This window comes from Chelonia mydas, chromosome 1, assembly GCF_015237465.2.
Source record: "Chelonia mydas isolate rCheMyd1 chromosome 1, rCheMyd1.pri.v2, whole genome shotgun sequence".
NCBI classification, from domain to species: Eukaryota; Metazoa; Chordata; order Testudines; family Cheloniidae; genus Chelonia; species Chelonia mydas.
This window is the reverse complement of record NC_057849.1, coordinates 246,394,318-246,406,335: the sequence shown is the minus strand read 5'-3', so window position 1 is coordinate 246,406,335 and position 12,018 is coordinate 246,394,318.

The following is a 12,018-nucleotide window of genomic DNA, read 5'->3' as shown; positions in this document are numbered from 1 at the left end:
GTAACTGTGCATGCAAGTAACCAGGCAGATACTTTGCTTGTAGTTTGCATGCACAACTACAAGTCATGAACCCAGTAACTGAATAAACAAACCATAGCATGCTTTTTTATGCACAATTCTTAACTTTTTAAAAAGTTTAACTGTGTATACATTCCATCTTTGTTCAAACTGTATCACTGACATAAAGGCAGTATAACTTGCAAAATATTGATGAAAAAAGCAATATCTGAATGCAAAAGATTTTGAAAAATTCAGAGTCATTTGCAAAGTAATGCACAGCAAAATCCTTCGTCACAAAAGCAAGATTATTTAAAACTCCCTAAAAGGAAATCCAGACTGAGGTGTTTTCTACATGCGTGAGACTTGGGAGGGTTGCTTTTTCGCTGCAAAAAGAACAGGAGGACTTGTGGCACCTTAGAGACTAACAAATTTATTTGAGCATAAGTTTTCGTGAGCATGCATCTGATGAAGTAAGCTGTAGCTCACGAAAGCTTATGCTCAAATAAATTGGTTAGTCTCTAAGGTGCCACAAGTACTCCTTTTCTTTTTGTGGATACAGACTAACATGGCTGCTACTCTGAAACCAGTGATAACTGGTGTGTATGAGAGAGGTTGATGCTACGCGGCTATAATGGAAATGCAGCCCAGCCAGAATTTGTGATATGGAGACACAGACATTTGGCTTTGGAAATATTACAGTGTGGCAAGAGGAAAACGAAACCCCTTTAACTTTGCCACTGTGTAGCTTTTCAAAAGTTGAGGAAGTTTTGAAAAATTAGGGTGGAAAAAGGAAAAGCCCCCCTACCCCCACAAAATAACCCAACAAAAAATACCCACACAACAACCCTGGATAATATTCAGTGTATTCCACTCACTGGCAAAAAATGAAAAAGGGGGACAGGAGGCAGAAAAAATAGACAATTTGAAATTGTGAAACTATTAAAAAAATTGTTTGCAAAACATTAGAAAAAAAATTCAAAAATGGTTCCACTTTGAACCCTGTGAAATGCAAACAACACTGTGAAATGCTCTTCAAAACTTCACATTTTTTGAGCCAGCATCGCTTAGGGGCTTTTACAACAGCTGCATGCAAACCTGCTCCCATCCAGAGACCTTCCACTAGTGACTTAGCACTGTCAGGGTTGCACGGCTGCCGGCTGTGGCTGTAGGGCAGGTAGTGATTGTTGTAATGCAAATGTTCCTGAGAAGGGCTGAGGGAAGCTTGGATTGAACAGAAACAATGGTGAGAGGTGAGGGGGGTTTTCTGGGTGGTCGTTTGTTTTGTGGAGAGAACTTTCTAGAAAAGAAGAACGATTGAGAAACAGCAAAGAGTCATTCATTGAAAGAGATGACTCAGTTGAGGGGGGCTCTGAAGAGAAAACTGGCAAGGCAGAAGTTACCTATTTTATTGAAAAAAACAAGAACAAGAGGGAGCTTTGTCTAAATATTGTGCCACGGAAAATATGGCAACAGATTTAGCAGCAGCAGCAGCAGCAGCAAAATACTTTCCTGCTGTGTTTGCAGCAGCAAAAACTAGAGAACACGCCAGGGGGTCATCTACACATTGCACAGGGGTTAATAGCCTGAAAAATAAGCAATTAGTTCCTTTATATTGAGGGAATATGATAAATTCCTTGGAATGGATTGGGGGAGGGGTGTGGGACTGAGTTCTCATTTCTGACTCTTCCCATGAACTCCGAAGTGGGAAGGGGAAACTGTTCCCTTCTGCAGTCCCATAAGAGTTTCTCCACGGATTGTTAGCTAATCCGAGAACATTATGCTAGAGATTTTTCCTGTGCAGATGTATTCACTCAGATCAAACCCACCACTAATACGAAGGCAGTCAATGATTGTAAAATATTTACCAAGGAAAATCCTTGCATATCTTAAAAGGAAACAAAGATACTAACTATTCATTTCCCCCTGTTTTCGATATTTATTTACTGTACTGGTTATAAAAACAACGAGTCCGGTGGCACCTTAAAGACTAACAGATTTATTTGAGCAGAAGCTTTCGTGGGTAAAAACCCCACTTCTTCAGATGCATGGAGTGAAAATTACAGATGCAGACATAAATATACTGACACATGGAGAAGGTAGTTACCTCACAAGTGGAGAACCGGTGTTGACAGGGCCAATTCGATCAGGGGGGATGTAGTCCACTCCCAGCAATAGATGAGGAGGTGTCAATTCCAGGAGAGGCAAAGCTGCTTTTGTAATGAGCCAGCCACGCCCAGTCCCTATTCAAGCCCAAATTAGTGGTGTTAAATTTGCAAATGAATTTTAGTTCTGCTGTTTCTCTTTGAAGGATGCATCTGAAGAAGTGGGTTTTTTACTTGCGAAAGCTTATGCTCAAATAAATCTGATAGTCTTTAAGGTGCCATCGGACTCCTTGTTGTTTTTGTGGATACAGACTAACACGGCTACCCCCTGATATTTGTACTGGTTATGTTACTCGATCTAGTTACGTACAAAGACCCCAATCACAGTGGTATCTAGGCATGGGGATTACAGGCTTAAAGGTCCCACCTATGCATCATGGAGAGATGGCATATTGCTGGAACATCATCAAAACCCAACAGGCCAGTCGGAGCATGGATTTAGACAGTCTAGGACAAAAAAATCTGTGAGTCCAAATTGTACACTGAAGTCTCTTTAATTCACTGTCTAAACTGAGGATGTAAAACACATTTGGTGAAGTACAAATTACTTCAGTTATGGTTTATGGACAAGATCTACAAAGTTGGGGGCTACTCACTCCTCTTTAGTCCACAACAGACCTTCCACTGACATCAATGGGAAGTTCAGGGAGTGACTGAGGGTTGAATTTGGCCCCTTGTGGTAACTAAAGTTTTATTTAGTAATGTCACATTCAGATTACTTCAGTGGGAAAAAGTGACAAGGAACTTTTAGGCCCACTGTTTTCGCTGTTCTTTGTTTAGTAAGCCATTTTCACATGCAGTCGCAGTAACAGCAGAAATTAGGTGCAGCTAATTATTTGAAAGTCAAGTTCATAAGGTGCCATCACTAGACTTAAGAGTTAATATATCACTGAAAAGAATGTGGGCAGATCACATCACAACCTGGAATAGCCTTGTCTGCAGACTCTGGAAGGCCACATCAGATTTTGCATTGATTGCTTTTCATTTACATTTGGAAGGTTTTCTTCACTCCCCTAATGGCTAGAATCTGAAGGCCAGATCCTCAACTGGTGTTAGGGAGTGTAGCTCCATAGATTTCAATGGAGCTATGCCAATTTACACCAATTGGACAGCTGCCCCTTACCTTTTAAAAGACAAAAGCTTGCATTCTGCAGAACCTAAATTTGCCATGGGGGTTAGATAAATACTACTAGACAGCAAGATCTGGCCCAGGGAGCAGGTGTTGGACCCCACTGGCTTAGATATTTCTTTGCAAAACCTGCTCTTTTCAGGTCTGTGAAATGCTTCTTCAGTTTTATTCAGTTCACTCTTATTGCATTCATTGCAGTTCATCTCTTATTGCATTCAAAGCAGATGACTAATGGATGCTGTGCTAAACATTTGGTGAAGAGGGTACAAGTTGATCCCAACCCACACACATCATTGACTTCACTGGTAGGTCTTCTGTAAAACAATGACCACTGTCTGCTTTAATGTGGAGTTCAGACTGCTTAGGTACTCAAAGGTGTTAGCCTGTTTTTCTGAAAGCCATGCCTTTTTGGAAAACAGTATCCTGCTTCTGAGGTCAGAGCTCAGGTCTTTTCTCAAGGCTCTCAAGAGAAGTGATGGAAACCTAGTCACTTGCATCATTTAAATCTCGAGTGGATAAATTAGTGGAGAAATTTACAGTAGAGAACAATTCTACTGTAGTAAAATGTCCAGGGGATGGATGAAATGACCTAATACAAGATTTTTTCATGCTCTCTAATTTCTATGATTAAAGTAGTTGACATCAACCTCTTTACTATTTGGCCTTCTAATTAACATTACCATGCTATTCTCTCTACTAGTAGGGAATCTCATGAATAACCTGCTAATTACTTTGAAATAATTGTAAATATTTTAATGACAACCATTGTAGGACAATCTGATATGCTGCTATTATCAGATACTCCATTCTTCATTCTCATGCACGCTCATGTCTGTTCATGCTAAACTAAGAGGTGGCAGACTCACTGCTGTTCCTTGCTTCTACAGGATGTCAGACTGCTCCAAAGTCCAATCAAATGCTGTGACAACAAGCTCTTCCTACCACCATATCTGGACTAACTCCTTCCTTCCACAGCTAGCTTCCAAACACTATTATGCATTAAGTTCTGGCTTGTTGATAGAACAAGGGACACTAGTATGTTCCCGTTAGGTGCCTGAAAACTATAATGGGATCACCTCAGTCTTCTGTCTTCCAGTTTGTCCCCTGCTTAACCTATCCTAAGCCAGAGCCTTCCAAACCATGAATTAACTTTGTTTTTCACCTCTTTGCTCTCTCCACAATCTGAATGTTGTATTTTAAAGCCAGGCAAAGTGTACAAAATATAATAGGTGGGGTACGCTTAGGCATCTGATTTGAAAGGTTTTCCTTTGTTTTTATTTCCATACTTTACAGCAGTGATACTCAGACATCAGTGGTTCAGGACCCAAATTAGCAATCAACATTATCCAAAAGAGCCACAATGCATTGTTTCGTTTACTATAGTACTGTATATTCACATTTCAGCAGTATGACAGGGGAAGTATTTAGTTTGTCTATCTATTATTCTCACAGCAAAATGAGAGACCAAGTATTATTTTATCAACAACTATTGGTTAATATAGTAAAATCATCCTGATTTAATTATTAGCCAGTCTAAGTTATTAACCAATCACACAGTGTTTAAATATCATATGCTGCAAAGAGCCACAGGGAGACGCATTCAAGAGCCACTTGCAGCTTGAGATCCACAGTCTGAGTATTACGGCTTTACAGGAACAAACAATGAGACATACTCCCCATGGTGTCCATTATACTGCGGTAACGGATGCATAATGTACAGAAAACGCTTCTCCTGCTTCCCTCAGCTTGGGTTATGTTAAGAGGAGAATGTTCAGGATTGATGAGAGCACTGATAAAACCATGAGTAGATGAGTAGATTTGCAATGAGTAGATGCCAGGCTTCCCCTACTGGACTTGGGACTTTGTGCTCCAGTTAGAAGGGGGTCCAAAAGGTATCAGATAAGAAGATGGACAAAGCAAAATAATCAAACAAAACCTGAAGGACTTTGAAAATGAACATATGGAGGGGTGACACTTTAATAAGGGTTTATTTGTTTCAGCATTTAGTAATGAGGTTCGCTTAGAAGAAAGAATTACATTCTCTCTTAGAAGGAAGCTAGTCACCAACAGTTAAATGCTGAGGTTTTTAAAACAGTGCAGGAAATTTAGTCACACATTTTTCATTATAATGAATGTGAGATTGTGCCTAAATCTCCTGCGCTAATTTGATACTCAAAGGTTGGGGGTGGGGCAGGCAGAACAGATGTGGGGGTTGGAAGGGGCAGGCAGATTTGATGTCACTTTCATTTCTGTAGAAAATGATAGACCTCCCACTTTTTTCCAGCCCACTGGAAGCACTGACCATTACACCATCTAATCTGACGTCTTGATAATCACAGGCCATTAAATTTCACCTCTGTATTGAGCCTAGGTAAAAGTGGTAGAAAAAATAAACCATTGTATTGACAGGTAAACATAATAGAGGGGTGAACAAGGGTCTGGAAGTAGAGAAGAAAAACTGACTAAGTTATATTCCATGTAAACGTCTATTGCAGAAAGACCAGAGAAGATTCCCTCTTTAAATCTCTCCTTTGCTGTGTTGCCTACAAACCCTGTTAGGCTACTGGTGTGCTAAGACTACTGTCTATCATGCTGACCAATATTATCTCACTGTTTCTGTGTATTCCCACATTGGTCTCTCTCTCTTTTCATCTGTTGTCTTTTGTCCTGTACTTAGATTGTAAGGGGTTTGGGGCAGACATTGTCTTTTTACTGTGTACACACAGCACCTAGCACAGTGGGGTTCTGCTGCAGGACAGTGACTCACAGGTGCAACACAATACAAATACTGTCATAAGAGAAGCAGAACAACGGAGAACTTCACCAGACAACGCTCACTAGGAAAAACCTGGCCATCTCTCCAGAAAGATACTGGTGAGCACCTAATATGAACAGAATTTAACTGATCTCTATGGCCAGAGGGCAACGTAACTTTAGCTAAAGTACAAGACTATTAATGGTATAAAATATGAACTTCAACTACATGACAGAGGGAAAGATCTTTAGGAAGATTGGGCTTGTTTACATGCAGAGTTGCACTGGCTTAACTAAAGGAAGTGATTTTAAACCAATATAGTCAAGGCAGTGTTCAGTTTAAACATACTGAACTTAGCGCCGTTTAAAGAAGCTGATTTCAGTTTAGCTTAAGGCAGTCAGGAACCGGTTAAGGTAACCAAAAATAAACTACTCCAACTAACGTAAATGTCCACACTAAATGGCTTGAAAAAAAAAATCATACCAGAGTCAAACTGGTGCAACTTTCTTACGCACACAAGCCCTTAAATTGAATGTGATCATTAGTACGTAACACACACACTCTCAGTTGCTTCCACGCCCTCTGAAACAAACAGTTATGATGCATGCAATTCAATGTTTGCTTTATCTTTTGCTGACCTAGTTTTTCCATCAGCTGTCAGGGTAAACTCCCCTCACTGCTCCACAATTATCCCTGTTCCTTAAGATTTAGATACTTGATAAGAGCTCCCCCCTCCTACCTGGACGGGAGCAAAGATTAGAAGTTTCACTTTTACTCCAGAAAGGTATAGTTCATTGAACTTGTACTTTGGAAACCTCATTTTGATTGTAGCACTAACACGTAGGTCAGGATATGGAGGTTTAAACCAAAGGTCCTTTAGTGTTCAGTGTCAAAGAGTAACTCTGCTTACTATGTGGCCAGGATTCATGAAAGGAATTTGTACCATTCGCCCCCTCCAGCTTGTACCACTTTGAAGCCTGAATCAATGTTCAGTATTTGAGCAGCAGCTCATGAAATTTTGAGGGCATCGTACTGCGTAGGGAAGAGTTCCTCAGGATAGAAAGAAGTAGGTTTTATAAAGCCCTACCTCCACCTTATGCCTTCCAGCAGGAAACTCCTAGAGCAGAGTCACAGGATAATAGTAGAATGTTCTGTCTTTGTTAAGGAGGGGGGGGAGAGGAAATATGAAGGCTTAACCTTAAACACTGACCTGAGTGTTTTCCTGAATAGGGATGGACTTGAAGTTAAGCACACACTTAAGTGCTTTGCTGAACTGGGGCCAAAGAGGGGTAGAAGTAAACAGAAAGAAACACAGCTTGCAAAGAGCTTCTTAAAATAAGTGACATTAGCTGGTAAATATAATAAGAGATACTTTCAATTGATCCAGATTAGTGGGATCTCAATGATGGTTTCAGATTCCATTTTAATACCATAAAATAATTAGCAAACGAGCCTAAATTCTGAGGGAGTGAAATCCCTACCCAGATCTGATTCTGAAAAGAACCCCTACATTTATAAATAACTGGCCAAGACAAAACCTCAGTCTCAGAACTTCTCCCTCTCGTCCCCCCACCAATCTTGTGGTATTAGACGAATGAATCCAAAGCTAGATTGTGTAGCTTGAGCCCATTTCTAATATTAGTTAATAAATATCAAGCAATCTAGGTTTTACAGAGGCCTCAATTTAAATGCACTATAAAAATCTTAATAGAAAACATTTTTAAGCCAATGCAGACCTCTATCATAGTTCAACACACAGGAGCTTTCTGGAGGGAAAACGAGGGCACCGTAATATGCCTCAGGGCTTTTACCACACTTCCTATGGCTTGTCTGAGAGCTCTGTCCTGGGATAATGAAGAGCTGGGCCTGACAGCTGGGACATGTACTATGCTGAAATAACTCATAAGGGAACTACTAGCGCGCAAAGCTCTGCTGTTTGACTGCTTCAGCTGAATGATGCTGGCTAATCAATAGTGGTGATCAGCAAATATAGGGAGTCGCAGTGTTTTGATTTATTCAGTTCAGTGACACAGTAGATGCTGTTGTGCGCTTCTCAGAAAGTAGACTCTGCTTCCCAAAGTTCTCTAGCACCAAGGAGGAAGCCAGTGTAATCTCTATAGTGCAGGAGAGCTTATCCGCAGGGAAATTTCTAGAAGGTTCTTTAGAGTGTCACTTGCCCTTAGCACACACTGCAATGTATGTGCAGAAAGCGTGGGGTATGTTTATATTAGAAACACTACAGCGACACAGCTGCAGCGCTGCGGATACACTGCTGTAATGTAGACATGTACTACAGCAAAGGGAAAGGTTCGTCCATCGCTGTAGTAATTCCACCCAGTGCTGGATTGAGATACAAGATAACTAAGCTACAGCTTAGGGCCTCACAATATGAGAGGCCTCTAAAAAAGAAAAAAAAAAAACCTGACTATTTCAAATTTTATCAAAATTGGTTGATAAAGAAGATATGGAAAAAAGAAGATTCTCTCTAAATATAGACATTTTTGTTCAAATATGACAAAAATATACACATCTGACTACACAAATACCCTTACCCTACCCTTACCCTTCACTAATTGTTCATTATCGACAGGAAGGAGGCCAGAGCTGAGGAAAAAAACAATAGTTTCACTTGTAAAATTAGTATTTCTACAAGTAAGTCTGCTATCAGTCTCCTAAGGCAGCATTTTGTTAGCCAGCTGCTACTGGGAAAATTCTGACCCTGCCTTCATAACTTAATAAATAAACAAATAAATAATCAATCTCACCGCTGATAAAAATCGGGAAAAATGCGAGGTTGGAGACTGCAGTGACGTGAAGCAATTCTGCCAAGCTCATACTTGTATGTTAGTGTGTTCTGTCTTCTTTTGATCTGTACATATGTTCAATTGTATATTTTGGTGAACACGCTGCTTTCTGCTTCATACACTATCCACGCTTCACATGATTGAGTTTGCAGGTGATCATCTTATGGACTTGGGTCGAGTGGATCTTGAGAAGGATAAATTTGTGTTGGCTTCCCTCCATCAACTTCGGGAAATATCAGAGAGTGCTGAGGAAAGGATAAACAGAAGGTTTTGAGAGAAGTGAAGGAAGATACACATCTCAAAATATTTTGAGTACTTGGTGACCAAGTTATTTCAGACTATGTGCATATATGATTTATAGGCTATTAAAGCCTATAATATTCATTATATTTGTTTGAATATAGTGAGAAAAACTAGCCTCTCTCAATGCCTGTCTGGAGATTACCAGTCTTTTTTCTGGTAAATTCTCTCTCTTTCACACATATAGCTTGTTGTCACTCTGCGTCCAAGGTGTTTACTCAAGATTAATTAATGGTCCTGGGGGAGTGTCGTGGATCAGGCCCATGGTCGGGGCTGGCGGTAGAGTGGTGGGAGTCAATAACTGGGTGGGGCTTCTACACCTGTTGTTTTCTGGCAGGTGCCTCCCCAGCGGTCGGGCAGGGTTGGGGCCTTACCCCCCTTGGCTCGTGCAGGTGGGTAACTCGCTCCGAAGGTTGGCCTGAGTCTCTGGGGGTCTCGGACCTTTTACCTCACACCTCCGACCCTTCAGCAGCCAGGTAGACTTCCATGAGGGTGGCGGCCTCAGAGAGTGAGGTCAAGTAATGACGTTTCACCCACTCCCTCCCTCTGGAGGGGAGGCTCTGCATGAATTGCTCCAGCACTACCACTTCAGCCACCTGAGCCCCCGTACTCTTCTCTGGCTCCCGCCAACGCCAACAGCTGTGCCGTAGCTTCTGGGCCACGGCCCGGGGCGAGCCCCCGGTGGGTATCGCTCCCGGCAGAAACGTTGTCTGTAAGTTCCGTCTGGTCAAGGATCGCCGCTTTGACCTTCTGGTGATTCTAAAGCATCCTGCAGGTCTAGATTGCAATCAACAGCCTGCACGGAGCCAGTCAGATATGGCGCCAGGAGGGTGGCCCAGTGTTCCCCTGGCCACTGCGCCGTGTTGGCGACCCTTTCAAAGGTGACCAGAAATGCCTCTGGGTCGTCACCAGCCCCCATCTTGGTCAGGCATAGGGGTAGTCCCATCAGGCCCTCTGCGGCTCCCACCCACCGGTATGGGCGTCCGGTGCGGGGGTGGGCCTCCATAACATCGCCACCTGTGGCATCAGGCATTCCTGTTGGGCCTGGTGCAGGGCGGACACGTTCCGCAATAGCTGTTGCTTCTTTTCCTGCTGCTGGGCCAATTGCTGCTGCTGAACCGCCATCTGTTACAAAAGCTGCATTTGATGCTGCTGCTGCTGCTGCTGCTGGGCCACCTGCTGTTGCTGGCTCTCCAGCAGCCATTTTAGGACCTTCTTGGCCTCCATTCACGTTGGTCACTAGGGGATCCTCATGGCCAAAAGAAAGAATGGCCACAGGAAAAAAAATTAGGGGAAAGAAAAGGGGTGACTGTAGCAGGGCTCTCTTTCAATAGGCCTCCCCCCAGGCCCAAACTGTTACCTGCATTCTGCACCATGTTGTCACAGGTCAGGCCCACAGTCGGGGCTGCACGGCAGAGCAGCCAGAGTCAATAGCTGCCCCCAGGACTCGGGGTTGTGCGGCCCAGCGGCTGGAGTCAGTCACTGTCAGGATGGGCTGCCACCTCGGGGCGGGGGGAGGCGGGGGCCAGCGGCCAGGATAGGGGGACCCGGGCCCTCACTCTCCACCGGGTCCCAACCCAGGGCCCTGTTGGTGGCGGGGTTGCCTGCCACCAGCTCGGCGGGGATCTGGCCGAAACAGGCTGAGCTAGCTTCCAGTTGTCCAACCAACTCCTGGTAAAGACTCCCTGGGTTATTTCCTACCCACTTCTCCGCAACTCGTGGCTTCCTAGTTCCCTCGATTCCTTTGCCCTCAGTCACATCCAGCGCCTGGGGATTGAGGTTTGCTGTCAGCTGGCTGGCCTCCGTGTCGTGAAGTGCCCGCGGCCCTTCAGCAGGGGACAGCAGCACATCTCCTTCCCCTATGGCGATCCACCCAGACTGAGCCAGGCTCCTCCCTCTTATAGTGGTGTTGCACTTTGAGCATACCGTGGGGGGCATGGCTTCCTCAGCCCACAGTGAGGGGTTGCATGCCCCATCACAGGGAGACAAAGGATAGAGAAGCAAATGCAAAGAGAGATGTCTGCCTAGAAAAAAGACTGGGATTTTCTGTTTGGCGGATTTGGAGTGCATAAGATATTTTATTATAGGTAGTATGCTATGTAAAAATTCTTCTATAGACTTATAAATCACACACCATATGCATAATACACTGTATTTTTACAGTATGGCAAAAGAAAAAATCCCAGCAATTCATTGTTTTGTAGCAAAAATTAAATTGGAATAAACATTTGTAAATATATTTTATGTATAGTCTGGATAAATTTTGTATTTCCCTAACAAAATTAATCAAACTTTTTTCATTTATTCATATGAACAGAGGGATAATTTTCCTTATTCATGGTGTAAAAAAATTATATATCCTCTTGTTTTCCTGTGAGAACACAGAAAAAACAGCACTAACTTTCACAGAAATATCCTGGTAAAAGAACACAGGTTTTAGGCATTGTGACAAAGTTCCTCCTCTGCCTTGGTGGGTCCTGTGCTTATTGGCAGATTTGCTCGCCTCAGAGACTCATGGCGGCCCTCAGTTTGGCCACTTTTGCTAATGGCTCAAACCTGCCGTTCACTCAGCTAACCTCATCACTGGCCAGCATGGGGAAAAGGAAGGAGAACAATCCCCGCAGTCTCTGCTGGTCCACCTAGAGGGTCAGGGGACAGACCAGGGACCTTCCCCTTTGATAGGACCCACAGTCCAGGTCAACACCTCCTGTATCCAATAGGGAGTTGGGGGGCTGGGGGGAACCTGGGCCCGCCTTTTACTCTGGGTTCCAGCCCGGGACCCTGTGGATTACAGCTGTCTACAGTGTTTAATGTAACACTGTGTGACAGCTGCAACTCCCTGGGCTACTTCCCCATGGCCTCCTCCCA